Genomic DNA, 18,209 nt, shown 5'->3' with positions numbered 1-18,209 from the left:
TTCAAACTTCTTCCATGGCAGACTTTTTCTGTTAATGAAGAAAGCACTTTTCAGTCATGTCATCATGAATTTTGTCTTTTAAACAGCCAAAATTATTTCTCCCAGATCCCTCTTGCCTGTTTCTCTGACCGGTGTTTGGTTCTCCGCTAAATCTCTTGGATTGATGACTCCATTTTGAATTTGCTACCGTAACTGTGTACCAGTCTTCCAAGAAAAAGTTCTTGTGTTTGACAGGCTTCAGGCAAAGCAAATGCTAGCCAATGGTTTACTACCCTGTCATACGGAAGCGGGGGACCTGTGTAAATCAGAGAAAGGAAATGTTCTTTGACTAAAGATGAAATTATTGAAAGTAAGCAGCAGTGACTACATAATTGCTAAACATAGCTTTTTGATTCAGGCCTGATATCAAACCCCAGTTATTTTAAAACTGTCTTAACCACTTTGAAGTGTATAGTTCAGTGTCAACTGCATTGTTATGTAACAGGTATCTACAGATTTTTCTTTTTGCATAACTACAAGTCTATATCCATTGAAAAATTTCCCAGTTCCCCCTCCCCTAACCCTGACAACTCCCATTCTGCTTTCTGTTGCTTTGAATTTGAATGCTTTAGACATTTCATATAAGTGGAAAGGTATTTATTCATATTAGTGGACAGGTATTTCATATATGTCATATGAGACAGTCTCACAGGATTGTCTTTCTGTGACTGGATAATGTTCACTTAGTATAATGTTTCACTTATTATAATGTTCTAAAAATTCCCAGTTATGTATTGACTAGCTGTGTGATCTTTTTTTAAAAAAATATTGTTATTTTTTTGCGAACTTTAAACTTCTTATTTTGTATATGGGTAAAGCTGATAAACAGTGTTGCAGTAGATTCAGGTGAACCGTGAAGGGACTCAGCTGTACATATGCATGTATCCATTCTCCCCCAAAGCCGTCTCCTATCCAGGCTGGCACGAAAACTTTGAGTGGAGTTCCATGTGCTATACAATAGGTCCTTGTTGGTTATCCATTTTGAATATAGTATTGTGTACATGACCTTCCCAAACTCACTAAATGTCCCTCCCCCCCCCAACAATAAGTTTATTTTCTAAGTCTATGAGTCTCTTTCTGTTTTGTAAGTAAGTTCATTTGTATCATTTCTTTTTAGATTCCATATATAAAGGATGTCATAGGATATTTTTCCTTCTGTCTTACTTCACTCAGTATGACAATCTGGGTCCATCATGTTGCTGAAAATGGCCTTATTTCTTTGGCTGAGTAATATTCCATTGTATATATGTATCACATTTTTTTTCTTGAAAGAAAGCTCCTATTTATTTTTTATTTTAATTAAAAATATTATATGGATGTATAGTTGATATATAATATTATATAAGCTACAGATATATAATATAGTGGTTCATAACTTTTTAAAGGTATACTCAATAATTATCATAAAATACTGGCTATATTCCCTGTGTTCTCATTCTCCAATTTTTTTTACACATGCACACCCGTACTACCCATTAATAGAGGAGATAATAAATGTTAATCTAATCTGGTAAAATTTTAGATCCAGTAGTTTAATTATTTCATTAAGATAGTTCAGTTTCTTCTGGTTTAACAGTTTCTTTTCAGTATTTTGAACTGTATTATCCTTCCCCTGCTCCTTGTAAAACTGTTGTCAGAATATATGGAAGAATGTAGCTAATATGACCTAGTGTCCATGCTGAGGAGGTAGAATCTATAAATAATCCAGTATCCTCTGTACGAATGGTCTGGTCTGGTCTGTTCTATTCCATGAACTTGTTCTGCACAGGTACAGTACTTCTCTCTAACATTTTTGCCTTTTTTTGAGAGTGAGAGTCTAGTGTTCCTTGCCAGAGTCCACAGTCTCAACCATTTAAACCCATTCCCCTCATTCCCAGCTCGGCATCTTCTGCTCCATAGCCTCCTCATCCCAATTTCTGGCAGTCCTCTGGCCACTAAAGGCTTCTCCATCCCTGCACCAGGCCAATTTTCCTAAGCCTTACAAAGGCCAAGGGCAGCCAGTGATGCTCTCTAAGGCTCATCCCGGAGTGATGGAATCTTTTTTCTTTTAAGTTTTTAATCTTCTCCTTTTTTTAATTTTAAATTTATTTTTTAATTTAAGGTTATTACTTTACAGAATTGTGTTGGTTTCTGCCAGATGTCAATGTGAGTCAGCCATACGTATACCTCCCTCCTGAACCTTCCTCCCCATACCACCCCTCTAGGCTGTTACAGAGTCCTGGTTTGAGTTCCCTGAGTCATACAGAAAATTCCCATTGGCCATCTATTTTATATTTGGTAATATAAGTTTCCATGTTACTCTCTCCATACATCCCACCCTCTCCTCACCCCCCCCACCACTGCCTGCCACACTGTGTCCATAAGTCTGTTGACTATGTCTATGTCTCCACTCCTGCCCTGCAAATAATTTCATCAGTACCATTTTTCTAGATTCCATATATATGCATTAGTATACGATACTTTTTTTTCTCTTTCTGACTTCACTCTCTATAATAGGCTCTATGTTCATCCACTTCATTAGAATTGACTCAAATGTGTTCCTTTTTATGGCTCAATAATATTCCATATAAATAACCTCAGATATGCAGATGACAGCACCCTTGTGGCAGAAAGTGAACAAGAACTAAAGAGCCTCTTGATGAAAGTGAAAGAGGAGAGTGAAAAGTTGGCTTAAAACTCAACATTCAGAAAACTAAGATCATGGCATCCGGTCTCATCACTTCATGGGAAATAGATATAGAAACAATGAAAGACTTTATTTTGGGGGGCTTCAAATCACTGCAGATGGTGACTGCTGTCATGAAATTAAAAGACGCTTACTCCTTGGAAGAAAAGCTATGACCAACCTAGACAGCATATTAAAAAGCAGAGATATTAATTTACCAACAAAAGTCCGTCTAGTCAAACCTATGGTTTTTCCAGTAGTCATGTATGCAAGTGAGAGTTGGACTATAAAGAAAGCTGAAAGTGAAAGTGAAGTCGCTCAGTCCTGTCCGACTCTTTGCGACCCCATGGACTAGTAGCCTACCAGGCTCCTCCCTCCATGGGATTCTCCAGGCAAGAGTACTGGAGTGGGTTGCCATTTCCTTCTCCAGGGGATCTTCCCAACCCAGGGATTGAACCTGGGTCTCCCGCATTGCAGGCAGACGCTTTAACATCTGAGCCACCGGGGAAGAAAGCTGAGCACTGAACAACTGATGGTTTTGAACTGCAGTATTGGAGAAGCCTCTTGAGAGTCCCTCGGACTGCAAGGAGATCCAACCAGTCCATTCTAAAGGAAATCAGTCCTGGGTGTTCTTTGGAAGGACTGATGCTAATAACGCTGAAACTCCAATACTTTGGCCACCTGATTCGAAGAACCAACTCATTGGAAAAGACCTTGATGCTGGGAAAGATTGAAGGCAGGAGGAGGAAGGGACAACAGAGGATGTGATGGTTGGATGGCATCACTGAAGCGATAGACATGAGTTTGAGTAGGCTCCAGGAGTTAGTGATGAACAGGGAAGCTTGGCATGCTGTAGTCTTTGAGGTCGCAAAGAGTCGGACACGACTGGGCAACTGAACTGAACTGATTCTATTCTTTTTGATGTGATGGTAAGTGGAATTGCTTCTTGAACTTCTCTTTCTGATCTTTCATTGCTAGTGTATGTAAATGCAACAATTTCTGTGTATTGATTTTGTAACCTGAAACTTTACCAAATTAATTGATGAGTTCCAGTAGTTTTCTGGTAGCGTCTTTAGGATCTTCTATGTATACTCTCATGTTATCTGCAAGCAGTGATGGTTTAATTTCTTCTTTTCCAGGTTGGATTCCCTTTACTTATTTTTCTTCACTGGTTGCTGTTAGCTGTGATCTTAAATGTCATCCTGAACAGAACACCATTTGGCACACGGTAGGTGTTCAACATATGCTTATTGTCAGAATAGTGTTAGCTTTCAGACACATGGCCCTTAAAGAACAACTGGCAAAATCTTAGACCAGAGAAATTTCCCTCTTTTTTTTTAAACATTTTAAATAGGACTCTTTCCTGTCACACTTACAAGGCTATTCATTCTGAGTATAGGATGATATTTCATGCTTTGATCTTATTTTGCATTGTGCTTATGAATGTCATATTTCAGTCGTGTCACACATTACCATTTACTGCTTTTACAACAATTTCTCCACACATTCATGTAGTTTCCAAACAAAAATATGAAAAGATGGTGTGCTATTCATAACTATCCCCAGCTCCACGTTGAGTGATGTGTATATTTATATGTTTATTACAAAATTTATTGATAGGATATATAGCATGTAATTTATAAAACTAAAATATATAATTTTCTTTATTGTAAATTTTTTATAGCCAGCTGATCCTCATGAAATGCTTTCACTGAATTTTCCCAAATCTTGAATCAAGAACCAAATGTGTGGTGACATTTGACAGACAAATACAGGCATACCTTGGAGATATTGTGGGCTCAGTTTCAGACCACCACGATAAAGCAAATATTGCAATAAAGTGAGTCATGAATATTTTGGTTCTTAAATGTGCAGTAGCATTATATCTAAAAAACAATAATACATACCTTAATTTAAAAATATTTTGTTGCTAAAAAATGCTAACCACCATCTGAGCCTTCAGTGAGTTGTAATCTTTTTGCAATAGTAGCACAAAAGATCACTGACCACAGATCACTATAACAAATGTAATAGTAAGGACAAAGCTAAAAACATTGTGAGAACTACCAAAATGTGACACAGAAACACAAAGTGAGCAAATGTGGTTGGAAAAAAGTTTATGCTGGTAGACTCACTCCAACCTTCAGTTTTTAAAAAGCACAGTATCCGCAAAGTGCAAAAAAGTAAAGGGCAATAAAATGAGGGATGACTGTATAGCTTTGATTGCTAGTTGACATTTTCATATGCATTAATAAGGTGAAAGTGAAGCAAAGAGACATGTTGGAACTTCAATTATTTGTCAGTGACTTGAGCAACATCTTTGCTGAATTGGATAATAGTTTTTGAATACTGGAAAAATATTTCAATTTTTTGTGCTTTTGACAATTTAATGGCTGTAGATATGATACATTTTTAAACTTAATGTACATTATTAACATTTTCTTGATCACTTTCTTAAGTCTAAACAGTTGACAAAGCAAATGAATTGACTGTAGTATTTACCAATTTCTATAGTGTGATTCTTTCACCACAGTTAATTTCAAACTACCAGTGTGACATCACTGATCATGAAATTGGGAAGAGATGAACATACCATCACGTAGTATTTCCTCCACACAGATGTAATAGACAGGGATTCTGGTTTCCAGTATGACATACAAAGAGCTTAGACGTTATCACTCCTGTTCTTGCAACAAAAAAGTTGAACAAACTGAAAAGCAGTAACCCTTCTTAGATCCATCAGAGAATCAAGGTGACAGGGCAAACCTCTACCACAAAAAAGAAGAATCAGAACACAGAATCGTGGCTTACTAGGAGCAAAATCATGGAACCAGTAACTGATGTAAATATTTAAAGGACAACTGATTAACTACTGGAGACTGAACATGAACTTGATTGAAAGATTTCCAGAAACAAAAATTCCTTAGTGCCCAGCCTAAGTAGATATCCACATTTTTATGAGTTTTACCTCTCAGAGCCCCACAGGTTTTACTATGAAGATAGGAGAAAAATCCTTTCATCCTTCCAGTGGGGAGAGTGAAAAGTAGCCATTTTGAAATATACTAGAGCATTCAGTTCTTAAAAAAGCCCTTCCCTCAAGGGAAACTATTCAACAGAGCCTGACCAATGTGGGAGAAGGAAAATAAGCCAACTCCAGTTTCCTGTAGCCGTCTTGTTTCATGTAAGAGGGAAAAAAGACAAAAAGCGTCTATGAAGGTCAGAGTACGGGGACACAATCTCACTAAAAGAATGAGACCCACAGGACACTTCCCTTCCCCACCCTTTACCAACACATCAGTTGAGTTCCTGTTAACAGGTGATTCTGTCCAAAAGAACTATAAACTCAGACCCTATTAAGAAGGAATTTCTAGGGAAACCCAAAGACATCAGAGGAAACAAGGACATCAGAGGAAATTTGACACCTACAGCTTTAACAAACAGGAAACATAGCCTAACTCCCAGTCAGACAAACACAGAACCTCAGTTCCTTTTGCCAAATATATCATGTCTCACTTTCTACAAAAAATTACAAGGCATGCTAAAATGCAAAAAATACAGTCTGGGTATTTCCCTGGCAGTCCTGTGGTTAGGCTCCATGCTTCCACTGCAGAGGGGCCCAGGCTCAACACTTAGTCAAAGAACTAGGATTCCACATGCCCTGGGGCATGGCCATATATACAAATACATATTGGGCAACTGGACAAATATATATTTGGCCATGCCCAGGGCATTCGAGATATATATATAAATATATGTACACATAAAGCAAGCATTAGAATCAGACTCATATATGGCAGAAACTGGAAATGTAACTGATTAATATCCTAAGGACTCTAATGGAAAAAGTGGACACCATGAAAGAATCAGTGAGTGATATAAGCAGAGAGATGAAAACTCTTAAGAAAAAATCAAAAGGCTAGAAATCAAAAGCACGATAGCAGAAATAAAAAATGCCTTGATGAACTAATCACTACTCTGGATATGACCAAGGAAAGAATCAGAGAGTTTGAAGATATGTCAGCAGAAACTTCCCAAACTGAAAAGCAAAGAGGAAAAGTAATGAAAACAACAGAACAGAATATCTAGATACAATAGATGTAAATAACTTCATAAACATAGATAATAGTAAAATGTAATAAAATAATTAGGAAAAGATGAATTTTTAGGATTCACTACTGGCATGCTGCAATCCATGGAGTTGCAAAGAGTCAGACATGACTGGGCAACTGAACAACCACCACCCTTATTTTTAATGAGTATATTTTATTCAATTGTAAGTCTAGATAATCTATAGATTATCTGTAATAGCAACAACAATAATAATAATGGGTTAACCAGCTCACAAAATTCCTGAAAACTTAGCAGGTAGTTCTCAAAAGTCAGTATGAACTGGCACAGCACATTACTCTTGAAATAACTTAAAGGCTTATTGAAAGTACCATATTCAGATTTATTAGTGCATTATATACACATATAAGGTTCTATTATATGCAGAACATATGCTGAGGAAGTTTGCATACATTATTTAATTCTGTTAACTATGAAGTAGATATCATAGCCCTTAAAGTCAGACACCTAGAATATGGCAAAACTAAGATTTGAGCCCACATCAGTGGCTTCCCTGGTGGCTCAGACAGTAAAGAATCCACCTGCAATACAAGAGACCCGGGTTTGATCCCTGGGTCAGGAAGATCCCCTGGAGAAGGGAATGGCAAACCACTCCACTATTCTTGCCTGGAGAATTCCATGGACAGAGGAGCCTCGCAGGCTATACAGTTCATGGGATCACAAAGAGTTGGACACAACTGAGCGACTAACACTTTCACTTCACTTTTTCCAGTGCTCTTTCTACTCACTGCTTTCTGAAGCTTACAGTATAAAGACTAGGACAAGAAAAAGGGTAACAAGCACTTGGTTCATCAATTTTTGTGAAGTTATTTTGTCCACTGCCATTCCATCCCTACTGTGAACCCATAAATCCTGTGCCTCCTCAGACAATGGGAGTTTCAGTCATAGTAGTTCTTCAGGACATTCAATTCAGTTCAGTTCAGTTGCTCAGTCGTGTCCAGCTCTTTGGAACCCCAAAGACTGCAGCACGCCAGGCTTCCCTGTCCATCACCAACTCCTGGAGCCTACTCAAACTCATGTCCATCGCTTTAGTGATGCCATCCAATCATCTCATCCTCTGTTGTCCCCTCCTCCTCCTGCCTTCAATCTTTCCCAGCATAAGATCTTTTCCAATGAGTTGGTTCTTTGCATCAGATGGCCAAAGTATTGGAGTTTCAGCTTTAGCATCAGTCCTTCCAATGAATATTCAGGACTGATTTCCTTTAGGATGGACCGGTTGGATCTCCTTGCAGTCCAAGGGATTCTCAAGAGTCTTCTCCAACACCGCAGTTCAGAAGCATCAATTCTTCAGTGCTCAGCTTTCTTTATAGTCCAACTCTCACATCCATACATGACTACTGGAAAAACCATAGCTTTGACTAGACAGACCTTCGTTGGTAAAGTAATGTCTCTGCTTTTTAATATGCTGTCTAGGTTGCTGTCCAGCTTTTCTTCCAAGGAGCAAGCATCATTTAATTTCATGATTTTGAAGCCCCCCAAAATCAAGTCTCTCACTGTTTCCATTGTTTCCCCATCTGTTTGCCGTGAACTGATGGGACCGGATGCCATGATCTTAGTTTTCTGAATGTTGAGTTTTAAGCCAACATTTTCACTCTCCTCTTTCACTTTCATCAAGAGACTCTTTAGTTCTTCTGCCATAAGGGTGGTGTCATCTGCAATATCTGAGGTTATTGATATTTCTCCTGGCAATCTTGATTCCAGCTTATGCTTCATCCAGTCCAGTATTTCGCATGAGATACTCTGCGTATAAGTTAAATAAGCAGGGTGACAGTATACAGTTTTGACCTACTCCTTTCCTGATTTGGAACCAGTCTGTTGTTCCATGTCCACTTCTAACTGTTGCTTCTTGACCTGCAATCAGATTTCTCAGGAGGCAGGTTAGGTGGTCTGGTATTCCCATCTCTTTCAGAATTTTCCAGTTTGTTGTAATACACACAGTCAAAGGCTTTGGCATAGTCAATAAAGCAAAAGTAGATGTTATTCTGAAACTCCGTTGCCTTTTCCATGATCCAGCGGATGTTGGCAATTTGATCTCTGGTTCCTCTGCCTTTTCTAAATCCAGCTTGAATATCTGGAAGTTCACGATTCACATACTGTTGAAGCCTGGCTTGGAGAGTTTTGAGCATTACTTTGCTAGCATGAGAGATAAGTGCAATTGTGCGGTAGTTTGAGCATTCTTTGGCATTGCCTTTCTTTGGGATTGGGATGAAAATTGACCTTTTCCAGTCCTATGGCCACTGCTGAGTTTTCCAGATTTGCTGGCATATTGAGTGCAGCACTTTCACAGCATCATCTTTTAGGATTTGAAATAGCTCAACTGGAATTCTATCACTTGCGCTAGCTTTGTTCATAGTGATGCTTCCTAAGGCCCACTTCACTTCTCATTCCAGGATATCTGGGTCTAGGTGAGTGATCACACCATCGTGGTTATCTGAGTCATGAAGATCATTTTTGTACAGTTCTTCTGTGTATTCTTGCCACCTCTTCTTAATATCTTCTGCTTCTGTTAGGTCCATATCATTTCTGTCCTTTATTGTGCCCATCTTTGCATGAAATGTTCCCTTGGTATCTCTAATTTTCTTGAAGAGATCTCTAGTCTTTCCCATTCTATGGTTTTCCTCTATTTCTTTGCATTGATCACTGAGGAAGGCTTTCTTATCTCTCCTTACTATTCTTTGGAACTCTGCATTCCCATGGGTATATCTTTCCTTTTCTCCTTTGCCTCTCGTATCTTTTCTTTTCTCAGCTATTTGTAAGGCCTCCTCAGACAACCATTGTGCCTTTTTGCATTTCTTTTTCTTGGGGATGGTCTTGATCACTGCCTCCTGTACAATGTCATGAACCTCCATCCATAGTTCTTCAGGCACTCTGTCTATCAGATCTAATCCCTTGAATCTATTTGTCACTGCCACTGTACAATCATAAGGGATTTGATTTAGGTCATACCTGAATGGTTTACTGATTTTCCCTACTTTCTTCAATTTAAGTCTGAATTTGGCAATAAGGAGTTCATGATCTGAGCCACAGTCAGCTCTCGGTCTTGTTTTTGCATGATCTGAGCCACAGTCAGCTCCCAGTCTTGTTTTTGCTGACTGTATAGAGCTTCTCCATCTTTGGCTGCCAAGAATATAATCAACCTGATTTTGGTGTTGACAATCTGGTGATGTCCATGTGTAGAGTCTTCTCTTGTGTTGTTGGAAGAGGGTGTTTGCTATGACCAGTGTGTTCTCTCGGCAAAACTCTATTAGCCTTTGACCTGCTGCATGGGCAGGGGCTCTGGGTGCAGTAGACCTGTAGGGCATAAGCCCTCTTGGAGGAGGTGGCCTTTAACCCCACCGTAGAGCCACCAGAACTTCCACAGGACTAGGGGAACAGACTCTTGGAGGGCACAAACAGAACCTTGTGCACACCAGGACCCAGGGTGAAGGAGCAGTGACCCCACAAGAGACTGACCCAGACTTGCCCGTGAGTGTCCAGGAGTCTCTGGCAGAGGGGTGGGTCAGTGGTGGCCTGCTGCAGGGTTGGCGGCACTGAGTGCAGCAGTGCCTGCATGGGACCTTTCGAAGGAGGTCGCCATTATCTTCATTACCTCCACTATAGTTTGGCCTCAGGTCAAACAACAGGGATGGGACATAGCCCTGCCCATCAACTGAAAATTGGATTAAAGATTTACTGAGCATGGCCTCTCCCATCAGAACAAGACCCAGTTTCCCCCTCAGTTAGTCTCTCCCATCAGGAAGCTTCCATAAGCCTCTTAATCCTCCATCAGAGGGCAGACGGAATGAAAACCACAGTCACAGAAAACTAACCAATTTGATCACATGGACCACAGCCTTGTCTAACTCAATGAAACTATGAGCCATGACGTGTAGGGCCACCCAAGAAGGATGGGTCATGGTGGAGAGTTCTGACAAAACGTGGTCCACTGTAGAAGGAAATGGCAAACCACTTCAGTATTCTTGCCTTGCAAACCAATAAACAGTATGAAAAGGCAAAAAGATAGGACACTGAAAGATGAACTCCCCAGGTCAATAGGTGCCCAACATGCTACTGGAGATCAGTGGAGAAATAACTCCAGAAAGAAGAGATGGAGCCAAAGCAAAAACAACACCCAGTTGTGGATGTGACTGGTGATGGAAGTAAATTCCGATGCTGTAAAGAGCAGTATTGCATAGGAACCTGGAATCTTAGATCCATGAATCAAGGCAAATTGGAAGTGGTCAAACAGGAGATGGCAAGAGTGAACGTCAACATTTTAGGAATCAGTGAACTAAAATGGACTGGAATGGGTGAATTTAACTCAGATGATCATTTATCTACTATGGTGAGCAAGAATCCCTCAGAAGGAATGGAGTAGCCATCATAGTCAACAAAAGAGTCCAAAATGCAATACTTGGGTGCAATCTCAAAAACAACAGAATGATCTCTGTTTGTTTCCAAGGCAAACCATTCAATACCACAGTAATCCAAGTCTGTCCCCCGACCAGTAATGCTGAAGAAGCTGAAGTTGAATGGTTCTATGAAGACCTACAAGACCTTCTAGAACTAACACCCAAAAAAGATGTCCTTTTCAGAACATTACCATGGTTACCAAAAACAGACTCCACTGCTCCCGCCTGAACATTCTAGAAGAAGGCAGGGAGGACCTGAGATGGCCTTCTTCAACTTATATCTGTTAGGATATCAAAATTCCTTTCAGAATAAGAAGAGGGACAAACCTGAAGAAACAAGTAAGGGAAACATAGACTAGAGGGTTAGAAGGGCCACTTCTTAGTCATTTCTTTTCCTACCTTGGGTTAGAGTTTTATCCCCCAAGATTAACCACTACACTAGTTAAAATTATGGAGTAGAGAAAGTATCCATTCCCTCTCCTGTCATTTAATATCCTTGTTAAAACACCCAGTTTGTTCAACTGAATGAATTCATTTGCTCATTTAATCAATATTTTTTAAGCATCAACTATGAGTCAGACTTTATGTTGGTGACTAGGGTTACAAAGATAGATAGGATTAGACCTCTCTCTGCCATAAAGTGGCCAACTATCCAATGAAGATAAGTATGCAAACAAAAAAATTTGCAATATGGTGTATGATTCAGTTAAATATGGAATGCTGTAGAACCACTAAAGAGGAAGTACCTAATGCTATTAGACTGAAATGAGAATACAAGGATCCTTTAGAGAAGAACTTCCACAGGAAATGCTTCTAGAGCTCAGTATTAAAGGATGATTGGAATTAACCGAGTAGACAAGAAGGGAATACAGCACAGACAAAGGAACAGAGAATTGAGAGTCTTATTAAATGAGCTCCAAGTCCTTGAGTACAGACAAACGGTAGACAGGAGCTAAGAAGCAGGTGTTGAAAACTAGGCAGGGGCCAGATAATTGAGGATTATGTTATCCATGCTAACCTGTTAACTTTATAGGAACTATTGAAGGAATTTTAGTAGGCAGTGAGTAAATAATCAGACCTGTATTATATCTGCAATACCTAGCAGTACCTCATATCTAATAGAGGTCTCATAAATGTATTTGTAGGGTGAATGAATGAATAAGTGATACTGAATGACTAATTCTAAAGGGAGGATTTACAGATGTGACAAGATTAAGATAGTAAAAGATGAATCACTTGAAAACGGAAAAAAAAGAGAAAGGGTCCTCCAGGCAGAATGAAGAACACATGTGAAGGACATTAAATGTGGGCAGGAACTGTTGCAAAAGTTGAATTGGGGTAAAAGGTGGGAGAGGGGGATAATCGGGGAAGGATAAAGCACAAAGTTAAGGCTGAGAAGGACTGAGCTTGTGTAGGACTCCATTGGGCACTTTCTGTTCTCTAATCCTATCAAAGCTCTGTTTCATGTATTTAGCATTCAGGTAAGATTTGTACAAAGGGTCCCACTAATAGACCCTGCTGCTGCTGCTGCTGCATCGCTTCAGTCGTGTCTGACTCTGTGCGACCCCGTAGACGGCAGCCCACCAGGCTCCCCCGTCCCTGGGATTCTCCAGGCAAAAACACTGGAGTGGGTCGCCATTTCCTTCTCCAGTGCATGAAAGTGAAAAGTGAAAGTGAAGTCGCTCAGTTGTGTCAGACCCTCAGTGACCCTATGGACTGCAGCCTTCCAGGCACCTCCATCCATGGGATTTTCTAGGCAAGAGTACTGGAGCGGGGTGCCATTGCCTTCTCTGAATAAACCCTAGGAATCCCTTAATAGCCCTACACCCTACTTGCCCCCACCCAGCTGGGTCGAAGCATTGTGCCCTGGTGAGGATTGTTTTGTCTCCAAATTAGTTCATCACCCTCTCTCAGAGAAACACACTTGGCCTACTCACTAATTTCCCATGTTCCATTTTGGTTTATATATTGCCCTCCTGTAATGATAGTTGAGAATTTAGCTTCCCCTCTCCCATCCTAGTTCTTCTAGTATAGTTATGTCACAATTTTAGGTTTATGGTAAGAAAAATTCTAAGAATGACCCTCAATGAATCTTGGCCTTATATCATCCCCTCCCCTTTGAATGTGGGTGGAACCTCTGAATATGATGGAAAACACTCCGGTGATTGTTACTTTACATAGAAAAAAAAGGAGATTATGTGAGTGGGCCTAATCTAATCACACAAGCCCTTTAAAATCTGAGTGGTTTTTTCCAGTTAACAGAAAAGTGGAATTTGGAGATTGGAAGCATGTGGGGCTCTGAAGATGGAGGGGGCTGCATGCCAAGGAATGTGGGTGGCAGTTGCTGCTGTGGCTAAGTCGCTTCAGTCGTGTCTGACTCTGTGCGACCCCAGAGACGGCAGCCCACCAGGCTCCCCCGTCCCTGGGATTCTCCAGGCAAGAACACTGGAGTGGGTTGCCATTTCCTTCTCCAATGCATGAAAGTGAAAGGTGAAAGTGAAGTCATTCAGTCGTGTCTGACTTCGCGACCCCATGGACTGCAGCCTACCAGGCTCCTCCATCCATGGGATTTTCCAGGCAAGAGTACAGTACTGGGTTGCCGTTGCCTTCTCCGGGGTGGCAGTTAGGAGCTGAAAAAAGTGTCCCAGCTGACAGTCAGCAAGGCATCAGTCCTATAACAACAAAAACCTGAATTCTGTCAATAACCTGAATGAACCTGAAAATAGATTCTTCCCAGAGACTCCAAATAAGACCCCAGCCCAGCCAAGACTTAGATTTCAGCCTTGTGAGACTAAGTAGAGACTGCAGACTTCTGACTTAGAGAAGTGTCAGACAGTGAGTGAATGATGTTGCTGTTTTAAGTATTTATTTATTTGGCTGCGTCCAGTCTCCGTCGCGGCAGATGGGCTCTCCCATCTTAGTTGCAGCATGTGGGATCTTTAATTGCTGCTCACGGGAATCCTCTTCTAGTTGCAGCATTTGGGATCCAGTTCCCTGACCACGGATTGAACCCTGGCCAGCTGCACTGGGAGAGCGGAGTTTTAGCCACTTGGACCACCAGGGTGTTGTTTTAAGCCACTAAATTTGTGGTCATTTGAGATGTAGCAGTAGACACCCTAATACAAGCTTCTATCTATAGTCTTGTAGTCTTAAAATATCTAAAAATTGTTTACTCTAAGGCAATTAGTTTGACTATAATAACTTTTTTGTTCAATTTTTTGTTTATTCCTAGAGTTAAGAACTGCCACCATTGTTTTTTTCCCCCGCATTTGCTTGGTTCTCTGCTATTACTTCAACAACTCTATCCAATGCCCAGTGATATTTTTTCCAGTCATTCAAAACACAACTAATCTACCAATTCCTTTTTTCCCAAACTTCTCTCTGCTACTCCTACATTCTGCCTTCTATTCCTGGCACATAGCTCTTTCCTAAAACTTGCTTTTGCCTCTCTCCAAGATTTTATTCCCTATTTCCTGGATTCTTTCTTTCTTGGTTTTACTCTCTCCTTTTCCTGGAATATATCCTTGACTAGCTTTCTAAGAATGTATCAGAGGTATATTTTTGAGTGAAGAATGGTTTTAGACTACCATCACACTTGTCAGCTTTTCCAGATATGGAATTCTAGGTTGAAAGTCATTTTCTGAAAACTTTGAAGGTATACTTTATTGCCCTCTAACTTCCGGCTATATTCTTTTGTGTAGGATGTATTTGTCTCCAGAAGCTTTTTGTTTTCTTTTTTGTACCCTAAGTGTTCGAAATTTCATAATGTTGGAACTTTCTGTATGGGTCTTTTTTTATTCACTGTGATAGACTTTCCATGAGCTTTTTCAACCTGGACATTTGTACCCTTCATTTCTGACAAATTTTCCTCTATTACTTCTTTATTAATTTATTCTCTATTTTCTCTCTTCTCTCTTTTTGGAACTTCCATTTATAAGCTGTAAAGTCTGAGGTGATCCTCTAACTTTATTCATATTTCTCTATATTTCCTTTAGGTTTTAAAAAATTTACTCTTTGGGAGCCTCCTCAATTTTATCTTCCAACCTTCTGGGTTAATTATCTTTTGCTGTGTAAGAAATTACCCTAAAACATAGAGGCTTAAACCAACAAAACATGTATTACCTTATAGTCTCTGTGAATCAGGAATCTGGAAGGAGTTTAGGTAGGTGGTTCTAGCTCCGGGTTTCTCATGTGTTTCAGACAGGGTGTCAACAGGGGCTCCAGTCGTCTCATGGCTGGAGGCCTCAGTTCTTATCAGCAGCTGGGCATCTCTGGCTCTTGACATGACACCTCGGTTTCTCACCACATGAGCCTCCCCATAAGCTGCTTGAGTGTTCTAACCTGGCAGCTGACTTTCCTGAGAGCTGATGATCAGAGAATGGGAGGAAGGAGGAAGGAAGCCAAATGTCTTTTTATGACCTCGTCTCAGAAGTGACTATCACTTCCACCTTATTCTTTTTGTTAGAAGAGAGTCACTAAATCCAGCCCACACACAAGAGGAAGGGTAATAAAGAAGCTGTGGACGTGGGCAAATCACCATATCTTTGTATCAGAATATTTTGGTGACTATATTCTCAATTTCCAAGGACTGTTTTTGGTCCTCTGTTTTTCCTTTTCCACATCTTTTTTCTTCCAGGATATTTATACTTTATTTGAAATTCTCTTCTGTTCTCTGCATTAGCTCTTTTTCTCCTGCTCTTTTCTTTCCTATGAGTTTATTTTGGTCTCCATTTTCCTCACTGATAACTATTGTCAAATAACTGGTTATCCTTGGCTCTTTATTGTAAGAGTGAGGAACTAAAAAGCTGACTAGAAGCCTGGAGAGCAGGGTTGGTTATCCATTTGGGGCTTCCCTAGGAGCTTTCTGCTGGCTTTCTACGTGTTCTACAGGGAAGAACACCATACTTATCTCTCTGGGGATTGTTATGTGTTTGTTGCTAGCATACTGGGACCAAGACTGAGGGTCTCACTTTTGAGGATCTTGGTTTTCACTTAATCATGGTATTTTTAGTCCTACACCATATGCCATCCCTCACAGTAAATCTTGTCCAGGAGTGCAGTGCCTCCAAGATTGAGTTCCTCCAAAGACATCTTTCTCTTTTTTCCTCATTTTTATTGAGATATAATTGACATATAACATTGTGTAAGTTTGGGCTTCCCTGGTGGTGCACAGTAAAGACTCCACCTGCCAAGCAGGAAACGTGAGTTCAATCCCTGGTTAGGAACGTCCCCTGGAGAAAGAAATGGCAACCCACTCCAGTATTCTTGCCTGGGAAATCCCATGGACAGAGGAGTCTGGTGGACTACAGTCCATGGGGTTGCAAAGAGTTGAACACAACTTAGCTACTAAACAACAACAAGCAAATTGTGGAAGTTTAAGGTGTACAATATGTTGATTTGATACATTTAAAATATATTGCAAAATGTTAACCACTGTAGCATTAGCTCTAATACCTCCATGACATCACATAATTGCCATTTCTTTCTTGTGGTAATAACATTTAGGATCTACTCTCTCAGTACCTTTCAATTATATATAATACCATTTAATTACCTATAATCACCATGCTGTACGTTAGATCCCCATAACTTATTCATCTTATAAATGGAAGTTTATACCCTTCGGCCAACATCTCATCCACTCACCTCCAGCTCCTGGTGACCACCATTCTACTTTCTGAGTTCTACTTTTATAGATTCCACATATAAGTGAGATCATAGAGTATTTGTCTTCTTCTGTCTGACTCACTTACTTATCTTACTTAGCATCATGCCCTGAAGGTTCGTTCATGTGGCAGCAAAAACAGGATTTCCTTTTTTCCCATGACTGAATAATATTTCATTGTATATGTATTTATACTGCCTCTTCTTTATCCATTCATTCATTGGCAGACACTTAAGATTCTGTAAATGGCTATTGTGAATAATGCTGCAGTGAACATGAAAACGAAGATTTCTCTTCAAGATCCTGTTTTTATTGCCTTTGGATATATAGCCAGAAATGGGGCTTCTGGACAGAGAAATCTTTTATCTCCTTGCTGGGGCATGGTGAATATGATGAGCCTGGTTGTGCCGTGTGCTCTGTAGACAGAGTTTCAGTGAATACCCCCCTGTTCTCAGACCTATTTTTTTACTCCTACCTTCCGTGATACCTGCTATATACCAAAGTTTGAGATTCTCAAGCAGATTAGGTCAATTCTAGATATATCCTCCGTTGCAGAAACTTGAGTTAAAACTTTTCCTATTCTGATAAACTGGGGCTTCCCAGGTAGCTTTAATGGTAAAGAACCCACTTGCCAATGCAGGAGATGTGGGTCCCATCCCTGGGTTGGGAAGATCCCCTGGAGGAGGGCATGATGCCCCACTCCAGTATTCTTGCCTGGAGAATCTCATGGACAGAGGAGCCTGGGGGACTGCAGTCCATGGGGTTTCAAAGAGTCAGACAGGATGAAGTGAGGTAGCACACACACATGCACATTCTGATAAGTCAGCTGCTACCCCTTCATCCACTTCCATTTTTCAAAAGATGTTTCCAGTGAACTATATCATCTTGCTACTGTACCCTTACTCTCTCTCTGCCCCTGAAGGTTAGTGCCATTTACATCATTGTGTTTTTGCTTGTTTGTTCTGGGGGCAGCACTGGGTCTTCCTTGCTGTGCACAGGCTTTCTCTAGTTGCCGCAAGCGGCGGCTGCTCTCTGGTTGCAGTGTGTGGGCTTCTCACTGCAGTGGCTGCTCTTGTGGAACATGGGCTCTAGGCACACTGGTGTCAGTAGTCGTGGTGCATGGGCTCAGTTGCCCCATGGCATGTGAAATCTTCCCAGACCAGGAATGGAACCTGCGTCCCCTGCATTGGCAGGCAGATTCTCAACCACAGGACCACCAAGGAAGTCCTTGTTGTTGCTATTTTGATGTCATTTTAGGAAATTTAGGAGGGAAAGAAAATAAACTTCATGGTTAATCATTTTTAAAACTGATTTTTGTGAT

The 18,209-nt window shown here is 40.4% G+C and overlaps 1 protein-coding gene across 2 annotated transcripts in view; it reads left to right on the top strand.

Annotated features, from left to right (window-relative positions):
- Positions 1-18,209, top strand: part of LOC102182479 — a 43,097-nt gene that overhangs the window by 3,166 nt on the left and 21,722 nt on the right. For both annotated transcript variants that reach the window (XR_001918046.1, XR_001918045.1), the window contains exon 2: positions 3,844-3,932. The gene's annotated coding sequence lies outside the window, so the exon portion shown is untranslated. The remainder of the gene's footprint in view (positions 1-3,843; positions 3,933-18,209) is intronic.

Source organism: Capra hircus, chromosome 5 (genome assembly GCF_001704415.2).
Source record: "Capra hircus breed San Clemente chromosome 5, ASM170441v1, whole genome shotgun sequence".
Taxonomy (NCBI): Eukaryota; Metazoa; Chordata; class Mammalia; order Artiodactyla; family Bovidae; genus Capra; species Capra hircus.
The sequence above is the reverse complement of the archived record's forward strand: the minus strand, read 5'-3'. Positions and strand labels throughout refer to the sequence as shown.